The 16,935-nt window shown below is 39.6% G+C and overlaps 1 protein-coding gene across 1 annotated transcript in view; it reads left to right on the forward strand.

Moving 5' to 3' along the window:
* The window catches only part of pdxdc1 (pyridoxal-dependent decarboxylase domain containing 1), a 158,437-nt gene extending 142,220 nt beyond the window's left edge, over positions 1–16,217 (forward strand). Inside the window, exons 22-23 of the transcript XR_015868125.1 lie at positions 14,536–14,704; positions 15,599–16,217. The gene's annotated coding sequence lies outside the window, so the exon portion shown is untranslated. The remainder of the gene's footprint in view (positions 1–14,535; positions 14,705–15,598) is intronic.
* The last annotated feature ends 718 nt before the right edge of the window (positions 16,218–16,935 follow it).

The following is a 16,935-nucleotide window of genomic DNA, read 5'->3' on the forward strand; positions in this document are numbered from 1 at the left end:
GTTCGTTTTGGCGAGACATCAGACTGACATTTTTGTTTGCCACTAGATGGCCTTATAAGCAATTGAAGATTTTTTTAAACACTTGTGTTAAGGGCTTGAGTCTCCATGTGTCTGTGAAGTTTCAGATTTTTCCAAGCTTGGAAAGCTGAGTTATAAAGATTTGTTTCACATGTGGAAAAGTAATCATCAAAGGCATAATATGAAGGCCCGCCCCCACCATATTTGATTGCGGATCGTCACGAAAATTTGAACAATTGTGCCTCAGAGTCAGATAAAACATCACAGCAAATTTGAAGTCGATCGGGTCAAGTGTTTGGGAGAAAAAAGGAGCAGTTCGGGACCTGCAAATGAGCAAAAACGGGCTAAAGGTGCACCTTCAAAAATTCATAACTCTCTTTCTGTACATCTGAGCACATGGCTCGCGCTGACTTTTTTGTAGAGGTCGAGGTCCTACATAAGGCTACAAATTTTTGGAGCTCTAGGTCAAACGGGCCGGGAGTGAGAGGCTATTTTCCACTCATAAGGCCATTTTGGGGCCAATTACAGCCACTTTTTTCATTTTGGCGAGTCATCTGACTTTGAGGTGGCGTGCAGACTACGCCCATTATCGAAATGTCGTAAAATTTTAAAACCTTAATATTCCATGTCTTAATGATATTCTGACCAATTTTCATTTGTTTTACTCAAACAGACTGAGCACAATACATGAAAGTGTAAAAAATAACATTTTAATCAACCACTAGGCGGCGCTAGTAGGTATTTAAAAGAACTTTTTTCAAAGGTGTTAAAGACATAAGTTTCCATGTATCTATGAAGTTTTAGATTTTTTTTAAGCTAGTACAACAAAGTTATTAAGGTTTATGTCACTCTTGGCGAAGGAAAAATTGAACACATAATTTGAAGCCATGCCCCTATCATATATGTCAGCGGATCTGCACCAAATTTTGCCCACTTGTGCCCCTATGTGTGAATATGGACCACAGCAAATTTGAAGGTGATTGAGTAAAGCGTTTAGGAGAAACAAGGAGCAGTTTGGGACCTGCAAACGTGCAAAAATGGGCCAAAAATGCACATTCAAAAAATCATAACTCTTTTTCTGTACATCTGAGCACATGGCTCGCGCTGACTTTTTTGTAGGTCTCTAGGTCCTACATATGTCTAAAAATTTTCGTAGCTCTAGGTCAAACGGGCCGGGACCAGGTGCACTTTTTCAACCTTAGGTGGCGCTGCAGAGCCATTTTTTTTGCATTGTTTTGGGAAACACAAAAATATCCAATTTTTCACCGGGCCCGACAAATGTGCAAATTTTGGTGACTTTTCGTGCATGTTTAGGCCCTCAAAAATGGAAAAGCGCTGCACAGTAAATAATAATAATAACTAGAGCTGCAAGCAGCTATAAAGGGCCCTCGCAGACCTGTGCACGTTGGGGTATGAACAGGTCGGGGTATAAACAAGGACTATGAATGATAAAAAATTTGTTGTAGATCACTTCAGTGCAGGACTCTTACCAAATATGTAAAATTTAGACAAGGTGGGACAATGTGGGTGGAGTTACTGCAGCTTTTATTGTTCCAATTTTGTGACTTTCAATGCCATATAGGCCACAGCCACTTTCGAAACATCGTACTGATTTGTGGAGGGCATAAGGCATGGCCACTGGCTTTTCAGAAAACATTTAAGGGATATCACTTCAAGGGGCTCAGCAGAGTACATATAAACGTTAAGGATTTGCTTTTTTTTTTGCTGCCATTAGGTTGCGCTCGTAATATGATAAAAAATAGGCTCCTAGGTGTGTTTCACATTGGACTCCCATCCCATATACGAAGTTTTAAAAATACCAGATCGTCTAGGTCCAATTACAGCAACTTTTACCGTTTTCGCGAGACATCGGATTGTGAGTTGGCATAGAGGCCACGCCCTTTATTGAAAAATCATAAAAGTTGAGAACCTTAATGTTCCAATGTGTCATAGCTTTTCTGACCATTTTTGAGTTCTTTTAGTCAAACAGGCATTTCACAGTACATAAAAGTATAAAAAATGAGATTTTTGTCCGCCACTGGGTGGCGCTGTAAATGATTTGAAAGTTTATGACATAGCTGTATTATTGCATTACATTTAAAGGCCCAGGAAAGTTTCAGATGGTTTGAAGCTTTCATAGCTGAGATATTAAGATTTTTGTCACTCTTGGCAAAGGAAGTATTAAACATAATTTGAAGCTCCGCCCCCATTTTTTATGTCAAGAGATCTTCACGATATTTGGACTATGTGTGCCCCTCAGTTGGATAATGATTCATGCCAAAGTTTAAGGTGATGGGGTGAATCCTTTAAGAGTAAAAGGCACTAGTTTGAGACCAGCTAATGTCTAAGAATGGGACAAAACTGCACATTAAAAAAATTCATAACAATTTTTCTGTACATCCTAGCACATCACTTCTATTGACTTTTGTGTAGGTCTTACAGTCATTCATTTGCCTAAAAAGTTTCATAGCTGTAGGTCAAACCAAACAGGATTGACTGTAATCTTTCGACTAATGACATTTTTTGCATCCACTAGGTGGCGCTAGCTTTGAACTGGAAATTATTTTTGTTGATATGTTCAAGAGAATATTTTCATCCAATGTGTGAAATTGTGAGAAGATCAGATCATCTGGGTCAAATTACAGCAAATTTTACTGGACAGATAAAGCTTCGGAATGAAAATGGTCATAGAGGCCACGCCCATTATCGAAACTTCGTAAAATTTGGTGGAGGTCAGCAAGGCTATCTAGATGCTTGTCAGACTTAATTTCAGCGATATTACTTCAAAGGGCTCAGCTAAACACATAAAAACGTTTAAAAAATGCTATATTTTTGGCTGCCACTAGGTGTCGCTCGCACTATAAGAAAAAATACGTTGATAGGTCTATTCCGCATTGAAAATCCATCAAATATGTAATGTTTAGAAAAGATAAGACCATCTGGGTCCAAATACAGCAACTTTGTTCATTTTCGCGAGAAATCAAACGGACATTTTTGTTTGCCACTAGGTGGCCTTATAAGCAATTTAAGATTTTTTTAAACACATGTGTTAAGGGCTTGAGTCTTCATGTGTCTGTGAAGTTTCAGATTTTTCCAAGCTTGGAAAGCTGAGTTATAAAGGTTTGTTTCACATGTGGCAAAGTAATCATCAAAGGCATAATATGAAGCCCCGCCCCCACCATATTTGATTGCGGATCGTCACGAAAATTTGAACAATTGTGCCTCAGAGTCAGATAAAACATCACAGCAAATTTGAAGTCGATCGGGTCAAGCGTTTGGGAGAAAAAAGGAGCAGTTCGGGACCTGCAAATGAGCAAAAACGGGCTAAAGGTGCACATTCAAAAATTCATAACTCTCTTTCTGTACATCTGAGCACATGGCTCGCGCTGACTTTTTTGTAGGGCTTGAGGTCCTACATAAGGCTACAAATTTTTGGAGCTCTAGGTCAAACGGGCCGGGAGTGAGAGGCTATTTTCCACTCATAAGGCCATTTTGGGGCCAATTACAGCCACTTTTTTCGTTTTGGCGAGTCATCTGACTTTGAGGTGGCGTGCGGACTACGCCCATTATCGAAAAGTCGTAAAATTTTAAAACCTTAATATTCCATGTCTTAATGATATTCTGACCAATTTTCATGTGTTTTACTCAAACAGACTGAGCACAATACATGAAAGTGTAAAAAATGACATGTTAATCAACCACTAGGCGGCGCTAGTAGGTATTTAAAAAAACTTTTTTTAAAGGTGTTAAAGACATACGTTTCCATGTGTCTATGAAGTTTTAGATTTTTTTAAGCTAGTACATCAAAGTTATTAAGGTTTTTGTCACTCTTGGATAAGGAAAAATTGAACACATAATTTGAAACCACGCCCCTATCATATATGTCAGCGGATCTGCACCAAATTTTGCCCACTTGTGCCCCTATGTGTGAATATGGACCACAGCAAATTTGAAGGCGATTGAGTAAAGCGTTTAGGAGAAACAAGGAGCAGTTTGGGACCTGCAAACGTGCAAAAATGGGCCAAAAATGCACATTCAAAAATTCATAACTCTTTTTCTGTACATCTGAGCACATGGCTCGCGCTGACTTTTTTGTAGGTCTCTAGGTCCTACATATGGCTAAAAATTTTCGTAGCTCTAGGTCAAACGGGCCGGGACCAGGTGCACTTTTTCGACCTTAGGTGGCGCTGCAGAGCCATTTTTTTTGCATTGTTTTGGGAAACACAAAAATATCCAATTTTTCACCGGGCCCGACAAATGTGCAAATTTTGGTGACTTTTCGTGCATGTTTAGGCCCTCAAAAATGGAAAAGCGCTGCACAGTAAATAATAATAATAATAACTAGAGCTGCAAGCAGCTATAAAGGGCCCTCGCAGACCTGTGCACGTTGGGGTATGAACAGGTCGGGGTATGAACAAGGACTATGAATGATGAAAAATTAGTTGTAGATCCCTTCAGTGCAGGACTATTACCAAATATGTAAAATTTAGACAAGGTGGGACAATGTGGGTGGAGTTACTGCAGCTTTTATTGTTCCAATTTTGTGACTTTCAATGCCATATAGGCCACACCCACTGTCGAGACATTGTACTCATATGTGGGGGGCATAAGGCATGGCCACTGGCTTTGCAGAAAACATTTTAAGGATATCACTTTAAGGGGCTCAGCAGAGTACATAAAAACATTAAGGATTTGCTATTTTTTTTTGCTGCCACTAGGTGGCGCTCGTACTATGATAAAAAATAGGCTTGTAGGTGTGTTTCACATTGGACTCCCATCCCATATACGAAGTTTTAAAAAATATCAGATCATCTAGTTCCAATTACAGCAACTTTTACCGTTTTGGCGAGACATCGGATTTTGAGTTGGCATAGAGGCCACGCCCTTTATTGAAAAGTCATAAAAGTTGAGAACCTTAATGTTCCAATGTGTCATAGCTTTTCTGACCATTTTTGAGTTCATTTAGTCAAACAGGCATTTCACAGTACATAAAAGTATAAATAATGAGATTTTTGTCAGCCACTGGGTGGCGCTGTAAATGATTTGAAAGTTTATCACATAGCTGTATTATTGCATGACTTTTAAAGTCCCAGGAAAGTTTCAGATGGTTTGAAGCTGTCATAGCTGAGTTATTAATATTTTTGTCACTCTTGGCGAAGGAAGTATGAAACATAATTTGAAGCTCCGCCCCCATCTTTTCTGTCAAGAGATCTTCACGATATTTAAACTATGTGTGCCCCTCAGTTGCATAATGATTAATGCCAAAGTTGAAGGTAATGGGGTGAATCGTTTAAGAGAAAAAGGCACTAGTTTGAGACCAGCTAATGTCTAAGAATGGGACAAAACTGCACATTAAAAAAATTCATAACAATTTTTCTGTACATCCTAGCACATCACTTCTATTGACTTTTTTGTAGGTCTTACAGTCCTTCATTTGCCTACAAAGTTTCATAGCTGTAGGTCAAACCAAACAGGATTGACTGTAATCTTTCGACTAATGACATTTTTTGCAGCCACTAGGTGGCGCTAGCTTTAAACTGGAATATATTTTTGTAGATATGTTCAGGAGAATATTTTCATCCAATGTGTGAAATTGTGAGAAGATCAGATCATCTGGGTCAAATTACAGCAACTTTTACTGGACAGATAAAGCTTCGGAATGAAAATGGTTGTAGAGACCACGCCCATTATCGAAACTTCGTAAAATTTGGTGGAGGTCAGCAGGGCTGTCTAGAGGCTTTGCAGACTTAATTTCAGTGATATTACATCAAAGGGCTCAGCTAAACACATAAAAACGTTTAAAAAATGCTATATTTTTGGCTGCCACTAGGTGGCGCTCGCACTATAACAAAAAATACGTTGATAGGTGTATTCCGCATTGGAAACCCATCAAATATATGAAGTTTAGAAAAGATAAGACCATCTGGGACCAAACACAGCAACTTTGTTCGTTTTGGCGAGACATCAGACTGACATTTTTGTTTGCCACTAGATGGCCTTATAAGCAATTGAAGATTTTTTTAAACACTTGTGTTAAGGGCTTAAGTCTTCATGTGTATGTGAAGTTTCAGATTTTTCTAAGCTTGTAAAGCTGAGTTATAAAGGTTTGTTTCACATGTGGCAAAGTAATCATCAAAGGCATAATATGAAGCCCCGCCCCCAACAGATTTGATTGCGGATCATCACAAAAATTTGAACAATTGTGCCTCACAGTCAGATCAAACATCACAGCAAATTTGAAGTCGATCGGGTCAAGCGTTTGGGAGAAAAAAGGAGCAGTTCGGGACCTGCAAATGAGCAGAAATGGGCCAAAAGTGCACATTCAAAAATTCATAACTCTCTTTCTGTACATCTGAGCACATGGCTCGCGCTGACTTTTTTGTAGGGCTCGAGGTCCTACATAAGGCTACAAATTTTTGTAGCTCTAGGTCAAATGGGCCGGGAGTAAGAAGCTATTTTCCACTCATAAGGCCATTTTGGGGCCAATTACAGCCACTTTTTTCGTTTTGGCGAGTCATCTGACTTTGAGGTGGCGTGCAGACCACGCCCATTGTCGAAAAGTCATAAAATTTTAAAATCTTAATATTCCATGTCTTAATGATATTCTGACCAAGTTTCACTTGTTTTACTCAAACAGACTGAGCACAATACATGAAACTGTAAAAAATGACATTTTAATCAACCACTAGGCGGCGCTAGTAGGTATTTAAAAAAACTTTTTTTAAAGGTGTTAAAGACATAAGTTTCCATGTGTCTATGAAGTTTTAGATTTTTTTAAGCTAGTACATCAAAGTTATTAAGGTTTTTGTCCCTCTTGGCGAAGGAAAAATTGAACACATAATTTGAAGCCACGCCCCTATCATATATGTCAGCGGATCTGCACCAAATTTTGCCCACTTGTGCCCCTATGTGTGAATATGGACCACAGCAAATTTGAAGGCGATTGAGTAAAGCATTTAGGAGAAACAAGGAGCAGTTTGGGACCTGCAAACGTGCAAAAATGGGCCAAAAATGCACATTCAAAAATTCATAACTCTTTTTCTGTACATCTGAGCACATGGCTCACGCTGACTTTTTTGTAGGTCTCTAGGTCCTACATATGCCTAAAAATTTTCGTAGCTCTAGGTCAAACGGGCCGGGACCAGGTGCACTTTTTGGACCTTAGGTGGCGCTGCAGAGCCATTTTTTTTGCATTGTTTTGGGAAACACAAAAATATCCAATTTTTCACCGGGCCCGACAAATGTGCAAATTTTGGTGACTTTTCGTGCATGTTTAGGCCCTCAAAAATGGAAAAGCGCTGCACAGTAAATAATAATAATAATAATAATAATAATAATAATAATCTGGAGAAAAACAAGAGGGCTCTCGCAGCGGTAGCTGCTCGGGCCCTAATAATCCGGAAAAAAACAAGAGGGCTCTCGCAGCGGTAGCTGCTCGGGCCCTAATAATAATAATAATAATAATAATCCGGAGAAAAACAAGAGGGCTCTCGCAGCGGTAGCTGCTCGGGCCCTAATAATAATAATAATCCGGAGAAAAACAAGAGGGCTCTCGCAGCGGTAGCTGCTCGGGCCCTAACTAGAGCTGCGAGCAGCTATAACAGGCCCTCGCAGACCTGAGCATGTTGGGCTATGAACAGTTTGAGGTATGAACACATTTGGGTATGAATGTGTTTGTGCATATGCAGGTTAACAGTAGAAGTCAGTGTTTTAGAAAAGGTTAAATTTTCATTAGCGTTTGTTCAATGGGCTCAACTAAGTAAATAGAATTGCAAAAATGGTATATTTTTTCCTGCCACAAGGTGATTCTAGCACTGCGATGGAATGCAGGTTTGTTGATGTCTGTAGGAATGGACTTTCAACGTGTGAAGTCGTGACAAGATGAGATCATCTGGGTCAAACTACAACAGCATTTATTGTCACAATAAATCGTTGTAATGAGCACTGCTGTATAGGCCACGGCCATTATCAAAACATCGTAATATTTGGTGGAGGAAATTAGGCGTGTCTGAAGGCCTGTCAGAAAAAAAAATCAGTGATATTACTTCAACAGGCTAAACAAAGTACATAAAAATAAAAACGTAGGTTTTTTTTGCTGCCACCAGGTGGCGCCCACACTTCAAGGAAAAAAAGTGTTGAGCATTGGACTCCCACGAAATGATATTTAGAGATGATGATCTTGGTGCAGTTATAATCAATTTTACCGTTCTGGCCAGACATCAGATTTTGAGGCGGTATAAAGTTCACACCAAAATTTGAAACATCATAAAACTTGAGATCATTAATGTTCCCTCTCAATGTTCTCAGGACTAATTTTTAGTTAATTACAGAAACAGGCATAGTACAGTACATGAAAGTGTAAAAGTTAACTTTTTTGTCTGCCACCAGGTGTCGCTATTGTTATTTCGGAAATGTGTCATGTTGAAGATTTGGACCGTGAGTCATCATGATACTGTAAAGTTTCAGATTTTTTTTAAAGCTTGTTCAGCTCAGTTATAAAGGTTTTTGTTACTGTGGGCGAAGGAAACATTGACCTCATATCTTGACAGCCCACTTCCAACACATATTTCATGGGATCGTGACTATTTTTGGACCAGTTGTGCCTCTTAAGTCTGATAATGGTCCACGCCAAATTGAAATTTGATGGGGTCAACAGTATAAGAGAAGGGGGTAGCAGTTGAAGACTTACAAATAGCTATAAATGCATCAAAATAGCAATTTCAAAAATCTGTAACTCTTTTTCTATACATCCTAGTGTATGGCTGTTTTTGATTGTTTTTTAGTGCTTAGCTTCCTGCATGTGCGTAAAAATTTTGGTAGCTGTAAGTCGATCCAACTGGGTTTGGCTGCAATCTTTTGACTATAATGACATTTTTTGCTCCCACTAGGTGGCGCTCGCAGTACGACAAAAAACTGTTCAGTAGGTGTGTTTTACATTGGACTCCCATCAACTATATGAAATTTAGAAAAGACCATCTGAGTCCAATTACAGAAACTTTTTGATATTGGTGAGACATTGAATTTTGCGGCGACGTACTGGCCGCGCTTATTGACGAAAAGTTGTAAGATTGGAGAACCTTCATGTTCCTTGCCTCAACGCTATTCTGGCCAATTTTTAGTTAAAGTTAGTTTGCAAAAGTTAGTTTGCTCAAACAGGATTAGCACAGTGCAAAAATTGAGTTATTAAGGTTTTTGTCACTGGTGACAAAGGAAATTTGAAACACGTATTTTGAAGCCCCGCCCCCATCATATATGTGAGCCGATCGTCACGAAATGTTGCCCAGTTGTGTTCCTATGTCAAATAATGGAGCACGTCAAATGTGAAGTTGATCGGGTCAAGGGTTTTTGTACCGAAATATGTACAAAAACGGGCCAAATAGCACATTCAACAGTTGATAACTCTGTTTCTGTATATCCTCACATATGGCGCTCTATAATGTTTTTGTAGGTCTTGAGTTTCCTACATATGCCTAAAAATTTTGTATCTCTAGGTCAAACGGGTTGGAACTGGCAGCAGTTTTAGGATCATCTGGGTTCAATTACAGCAACTTTTGCTGATTTGGCATAACAGCGGACTTTGAGGTTGCGTATAGACCATCCCCTTTATCACACAGTCAGAAAATTTGAAAATCCTTATCCAAGTATCGATGCTATTGAGACAAATTTTCAATTCATTTACTCTTACGGGCTTAGTACAATACATATAAGTTTAAAAAATGACATTTTTTGTCTGTAACTAGGTGGCACTATAATTAATTTGAAAATTAATAATGCAGATATTTTAAAGCCTTGACAAGTAATTTTTCTGTAAAGTTTCAGATTTTGTGAAGTTTGCACATTGGAGTTATTAAGGTTTTTGTTGCTCATGGCGAAGTAAATTTGACACACATAATTTAAAGCCTCACCCCCATCATATATGTTGGCCGATCTTCATGAAATTATGCCCAGTTGTGTAGGACAGTGGTCCCCAACGCCCCCAACGTACCGGTCCGTGGATCAACTGGTACTGGGCCACGTGGGCTGCACCCAAAAAATGTTTTGGAGATTATTTAGTTTAACAGTTCATACGTTTGTGCTTGATCTCTGTTTTTTTGGCGCTGCCTCTGGCCGCTGTTGATATTACATACATAGTGAGAAGTAGAGCAGCCAGCAGCAAATCTAAGGCGTTGCCTGGTCCGTGGTGAGGTTTAGGAGATATTAAGAGGAATTTTGTACCTGCAAACATCCAAAAGCGGTCCAAAAAGGCACATTAAAAAATTCATAACTCTGGTTCTTTACATCTTAGCACATGGCGCTCTATAACTTTTTTCTGGAGTCGAACACTTCTACTGGGTCACAGCCCGTTTCACCTAGAGCTATGAATTTTTTCAGGCATATGTAGGACCTCAAGACGTATAAAAATGTTATAGAGCGCCATGTGTTTAGGTGTACTGAACCAGAGTTATGAATTTTTTACCAATGAGTTTTTTGTCGTACTGAGAGCGCCACCCAGTGGGAGCAAAAAATGTCATTATAGTCGAAGGATTGCTGGTTTGCCTACAGCTACCAAAATTTGTACGCATATGCAGGACCCTAAGACCTAAAAAAACAATCATAGACCTCCAATCCAATCCAATCCAACTTTATTTGTTAAGCACTTTAAAACAACCACAGCTGACCAAAGTGCTGTACAAAAAAATAAAAAAATAAAAAAACATTGTAACATCAGACACAACAGCTCAAAGACATAAAACACTAAATCTGATAAGACAAATGAGAAAGGGTCAAACATAGAATAAAATGAAGGATAAAAAGAATAAAATAGCGAATAAAAAATGATAGGGATAAAAGAAAAAAGGAATAAAATAAAAGTAAAAAGTCCACTGTCTTACTAAGTGTTATACGCCAAGGAGAAGAGGTGGGTTTTGACAAGTGATTTAAAAACAGGCAGGGAGGAAGGCCTGCTTAATGTGCTAAGACAGGTTATTCCAGAGTTTTGGGGCTGCAACAGAAAAGGAACGGTCCCCTCTAAGCTTCCGCTTAGTTTGCGGCTCTCTCAGGAGCAGCTGATCGGCTGACCTGAGTTAGCGAGCAGGTGTGTAGGGGTGCAGAAGCTCAGAGAGGTATCGAGGGGCAAAACCATTCAGGGATTTAAAAGCAAATAAAAGAATTTTAAAATGAATCCTAAAATGTACAGGCCACCAGTGGAGTGAAGCTAAAATGGGGGAAATGTGCTCATGCTTGCGTGTGCCTGTTAAAAGACGTGCTGCAGCGTTCTGGACCATCTGCAGATGGGAGATGGCCGAGTCACTGACCCCCACATAAAGGGCATTACAGTAGTTCAGCCGGGTAGTTATGAAGGCATGGATAACTACCTTGAACTTCTGCCTTGAAAGAATTCCCTTAATTTTGGCCAGCTGCCTCAAGTGGTAGAAGCTCGATTTGACAACCATCCTGATTTGGTTGTCAAATTCGACTTTTACCCCTAGGTTGGTGATGGTGGGTTTAACATGCTGGGCCAAGGAGCCCAGGTCTGGGAGGGGTGTTCCAGTGGAGCCACCAAACACTATCACCTCAGTTTTCTTTTTATTAAAATTTTGAAAATTTAATGATATCCAGGCTTTTATGTCATCAAGACACTTAACTTATGTAGCGATGGAGTAAGCGTCCCTCTTTTTAAGAGGGACATAAATCTGGCTGTCATCGGCATAAAAGTGGAAGGAAATATGCTTCTTAAGTATAGAGCCAAGTGGGAGCAAGTACAGGGAAAACAAGAGAGGGCCAAGGACCGAGCCCTGGGGAACCCCGCATGAGAGAGAAGCAGAGGAGGACACAGAGTCACCAAGACTGACACAGAAAGTACGGTCAGCCAAGTATGACCTGAACCACTCTAGCGCCAGGCCCCTGATGCCCACCCACTGCTCCAAGCACGATAACAGGACTTTGTGGTCCACCTTATCAAATGCAGCAGTTAAATCTAAAAGCACAAGAATAACACATTCACTGGAGTCTGTGGCTAAAAATATGTAATTGAAAACTCTTAAAAGAACTGATTCAGAGCTGTGCAGAGATTTAAAACCGGATTGGAAGACCTCAAGAATACTATGGTCTTTAAGAAATTCCATTAATTGACTGCAGACTATTTTCTCAAGGATTTTAGAAATAAAAGGCAGCTGGAAATTGGCTTGAAATTAGCAAGAACTGCAGAATCTAGCCCAGGTTTTTTAATCAGGGGTTGAACTATTGCATGTTTGAAATCAACGGGGACCACACCTGAGGACAGACTGCTGTTAATAATAGAAAGTACAGCAGTTCCAACTGTGGGGAAAATCTCTTTAAATAGTTGAGGGGGGCAAGCATCATTAGGAGAACCAGAGGGCTTCAACTGTCTAATAACCTCCCATAAACAGGGCAGAGTTACAGGCTCAAACTGCTCAAAGACAGCAGAGCAGGTGACAGAGACAGCGGGGTCATGGACAGCAGGAGAGATGAGAGCCTGAGCAGAAGAGACCTTATCAATAAAGAATTTAAGAAATGATTCACAAGCCGCAGGAGAGGCTTCTATTCTGGCAGTCTGCCAAGCATTAAGAGAACAATTAATTGTTTTAAACAAAACACGAGGTTTGTGACAGTTGGACACAATAATGTTTGACAAATGTTCCCTTCAAGCATTTTTTTACAGTTGTCTGATAATGATGCCAACAGTCCCTTAATATTTGAAAAGACACCTGGAGTTTGTCCCTTTATCACTTGTGCGCAGCTTTACGACACTCCCGTCTGACAGCTCGAGTAGTGTAATTTAATCATGGCTCAGATCTGATTTTAAGTCGCCTGGTTTTTAATGGAGCCACAGCATCCAAAACATTCAGGCAGGTGGAGTGAAACCATGAACTAAGCTGCTCTGTACTCTTCACAGATTCTGGAATGACTGAATCATGACTGAAAGCGGCTGAAAACTGAGCAGCAGTGGAGGGGTTAATGATGTGACAACGCCGAGTAACAGCGGTAGATTTAAGTGACAACGCCGAGTAATAGCGGTAGATTTAACTGTACTACGGGCAAGAGCAACCTCAAATAATACCGGCAAATGGTCAGAAAATACCGCAGAGCAAATCTCCAGGTTGAGAACAGGCAGACCGTAGGATAAAACAAGATCAAGTGTGTGTCCGCGCTCTTGTGTGGGTCCAGACACGGATTGCACAAAATTAAAAGAGTCAATGAGGTTTAAAAAGTCCCTTGCCTTTGGCTTATCAGGGCATCACACATGTATGTTAAAATCACCAACAATAAGGACACGGTCATTATTAGGCATGATTTCACCCAGGAAATCTGAAAAGTCATTCAAGAAGCCATTGTATTTAGAAGGTCGATAAATAACAGCGCACAATACGGTGTGAGAGCGACCCAGCTCAAACACACACAATTCAAAGCTGCTGAAAGAGGATGAAAGAGATAGCTGCTCGCATTTATAGTGACTTTTAAAGATCGTGGCAATTCCCATCCTGGCCAGATGTCTATGGAGAGCTAAAATAGCAGCAATCGTTGGACAAAAGTTCAGTGAAAGCGCTGGACTCACCGACACCTAGCCACATCTCAGTCAAACAGAGAAAGTCCAAGCCTTGGGATATGAAGAAATCGTAACAATAGTAACATTTACCGTTACAATAAATGCTGCTGTAGTTTGACCCAGATGATTTCATTTGTCACGACTTCACACATTGAATGAAAGTCCATTACTACAGACATCAATAAACATGCATTACATCGTAGTGCTAGAATCACCTTGTGGAAGGAAATAATATACTATATTACCATTTTTGCAATTCTACTTAGTTGAACCCATTGAAAAAATGTTAATGAAAATTTGACCTTTTCTAAAACAGACTTCTACTGCTAACCTGCATATGCACAAACACGTTCATACCTCGAACTGTTCATACTCCAACGTGCTCAGGTCTGCGAGGGCCCGATATAGCTGCTTGCAGCTCTAGTTTATTTTTTATTCTTGTTTTGATCAAATAAAATATTTAAAAGATATAAGGAGTAAAAATGGCTTCATGATGTGCCATTACGTGAAGCACACTTAAAAGTGGTGCAAGATTTACTCCTCGTGTATGCAGCTAGCGGACTAAAGTTTGACACAGGATCATTCATTTTTATGAAGGCGATCCTTACAGTTGACAGAAAATTTACCTCTGACTTTTCAAAGACGCAGGCTGGCTCTGTGCACAAACAGACAGTGCGCTGCTAATGTGGGCGCGACACAAGGGACATTGAGGAAGACTGTTTAATGTTTAGTGAGAGAGAGTGTGTTCCAAATACTATGTCCTGATACCCATGTGTGTAAGCCATGGAAAAAAAATATGTGCAGGTGAATCAGGTGTACCAGATGAGGGTCAATGGAAAACAGGCTGTATAAGGGGCTCTCGAGGAACGGATTTGTAAAGCGTTTTGCCAATTTATAAATTAAAAAAATGCAACATTGTGCTTTGTAATGAAATAAAAACCAATGTTCTATGATTTCTGTTCCCTCTTCAGGCTTTAATTTGTCTGGTAGACAAAAAGTCAGGTGAGAAGAGTAAGACACGGCCACGATTTGTTAAACAAGACCAGGTCTGCATTGCTCGTCTTCGCACAGCAGGAACCATTTGCCTTGAGACCTTTAAAGACTTTCCTCAGATGGGACGGTTTACCTTAAGGGATGAAGGTAAAGCACCAGCACCCAGTGGTCAAGTCAAATTTATTTGTCATTTTTCAATCATAGCAGTCCTAAATTGAATGTGTGAGATTTTCATTTACTGTTTACAACAAACAAAAATGTATGTGTGATTTTGTGTTTATCAGTCATAGTTTGTGGTTTACACAGGTTGTTTAAAAACAGAGGGATGGGTGGATGTCAGATGACAAAGTCGTTTTTTGTCTCTCTCCCCAAGTAATACCTCATGTTTACGTTCCACATTTGGACGCATTGAATGACTTAGAGCAAAAGAGTAATTGTGAACCAGTTCATTAAGGATAATTGTGAACCTGCTGTGGCAAAATGATCCGCATGTCATCAAATATAGTTTCAAGTAAATGACATACATCACATGGACAAAAGAATAAATGTTGAGTTTTCTCCCAAATATCGCCCTGAGGTCTCTATTTTATGGTGATGCTGTCATCTAATAAGGCTAGGTTCACACTGCAGGGCATAATGCTCAGTTCTGGATTTTTTTGTGAAGTCCTTCACATTTCTAATTCAATGCGACCTGCATGTGACCTATGTGTGAACGCTAATCTTTACAATATAATCGCAAGAGTTACTGGGGTTGTGCTGTGCGTATATGGGGTCATTATTTATTTTTTTTTTTCAAAGAAAAGTTCCCAACATACACATTTCATTCCACCTTCTAATTGTCCCTCATAGTTTTGATTGTTAAAAAAAAAAATCTCACTTTGTATGTATATTAAAGATTGTATGTTATCTTAAAATGTGACGAAAGGTTAAACAGCTCAAAGAGGGCAAATACTTTCACAACGTGCACTGAACTTTTAACTCTGTGTGTGTGTGTGTGTGTGTGTGTGTGTGTGTGTGTGTGTGTGTGTGTGTGTGTCTCAGGTAAGACCATTGCCATCGGTAAGGTTCTGAAGCTCGTTGCGGAGCGGGACTGAAGACGCGTCTGCTCGAAAAATCCAGATTGGAAGAAACAGTTGGAGCTTGGTCATAACCCACAATGCGTTGTCAGTGGCACATGCACCTCCCTTTGACACATACCTTCTGTGTGTCGATGAGGAGCTTCAGGGGGAAAAAAATGTGATGAGAAACCAGTTTTTAAGTCCGTGAAATCAAGACTATGTCCACTCAAGTCGGCTTTCTCATATTGAGAGCTTAGTTATGTCCTTTCTGGTTTAGCCCGCCCTCTCTCTCCCCCCACCTACCTTGTCTGGTCGATTCATCATTACAGTAATTCTTTTTTTCTTTCTCTATTGCTTTCAGAAGTCATATCGTTGAACAAATGTGGACCAAGATTTTTGCGTGGAGTGTAAAATTATTAAAGGAATTTGCTGGAAAAAAAACCCTAATAATTTGAAATAATTTCACAAATTGAAACCAAAAGGTTTTTTTGAGTGTGCGTGCCTTTAGCCAGTTCTCAGTTTCTTGTGTGGCGTCTGGCTGTCTGCTTGAGCGAGTTCAAATATTAAAACAACCGTGACAATAAAATATTTTGGAAAACGCATTTCTTTTAAGATGCTTTTAAAATGTTGTTTATGTCTTGTGCAATGGAATTCATGAAGCAGAAATGTTAAAACAGTTTTGAATATCCAAATTATGACAGCAATGATGTGAAAAATGGTTAACACCTGACAAGTTTCACAGATAAAAAAGTGTAAGGTGATGATGCAATGTTTAGTGTTAAAAGCATAATTAATTGGTAAAGAATGTGCCAGTCTTTATTATTGGCATACAGTCAATACATTATATGAAGGGAAAATCGATAAAGAGACATGGTGGTGGAATTAGGACATGCAGGAGTTTTAACGAAGAAAGAGGTTAGCTGAGAAGAAGTGAGACACTGACAGGATTGAAGAGAGGACAAGATTACATGGAGATGTAAGAAAGGTAGAGGCGGCAAAGGCCAAAAAAGGATGAATGACATGTGACCCTGATTATATACCTGTAGAGGTATGGAAGTGCCTTGGAGAGGTAGCAGTAGAGTTTCTTACTGGGTTGTTTAACAGGATCTTAGATAGTAAGAAGATGCCTGACAAATGTAAGAGAAGTGTGCTGATGCCCATTTTTAAGAACTAGAGAGATGAGCAGAATTGTGATAAATACAAAGGAATACAGTTGATGAGCTATACAATGAAGTTACTGGAAAAGATAGTTGAATTCAGATTAAGAGCAGAAGGTAAGCATTTGTGAGTAGCAGTATGGTTACATAAAAAAAAAAAAGC

The sequence above is a fragment of the Hippichthys cyanospilos genome, chromosome 16 (genome assembly GCF_059441005.1).
Source record: "Hippichthys cyanospilos isolate Australia breed blue-spotted pipefish chromosome 16, RoL_Hcya_1.0, whole genome shotgun sequence".
NCBI lineage: Eukaryota > Metazoa > Chordata > Actinopteri > Syngnathiformes > Syngnathidae > Hippichthys > Hippichthys cyanospilos.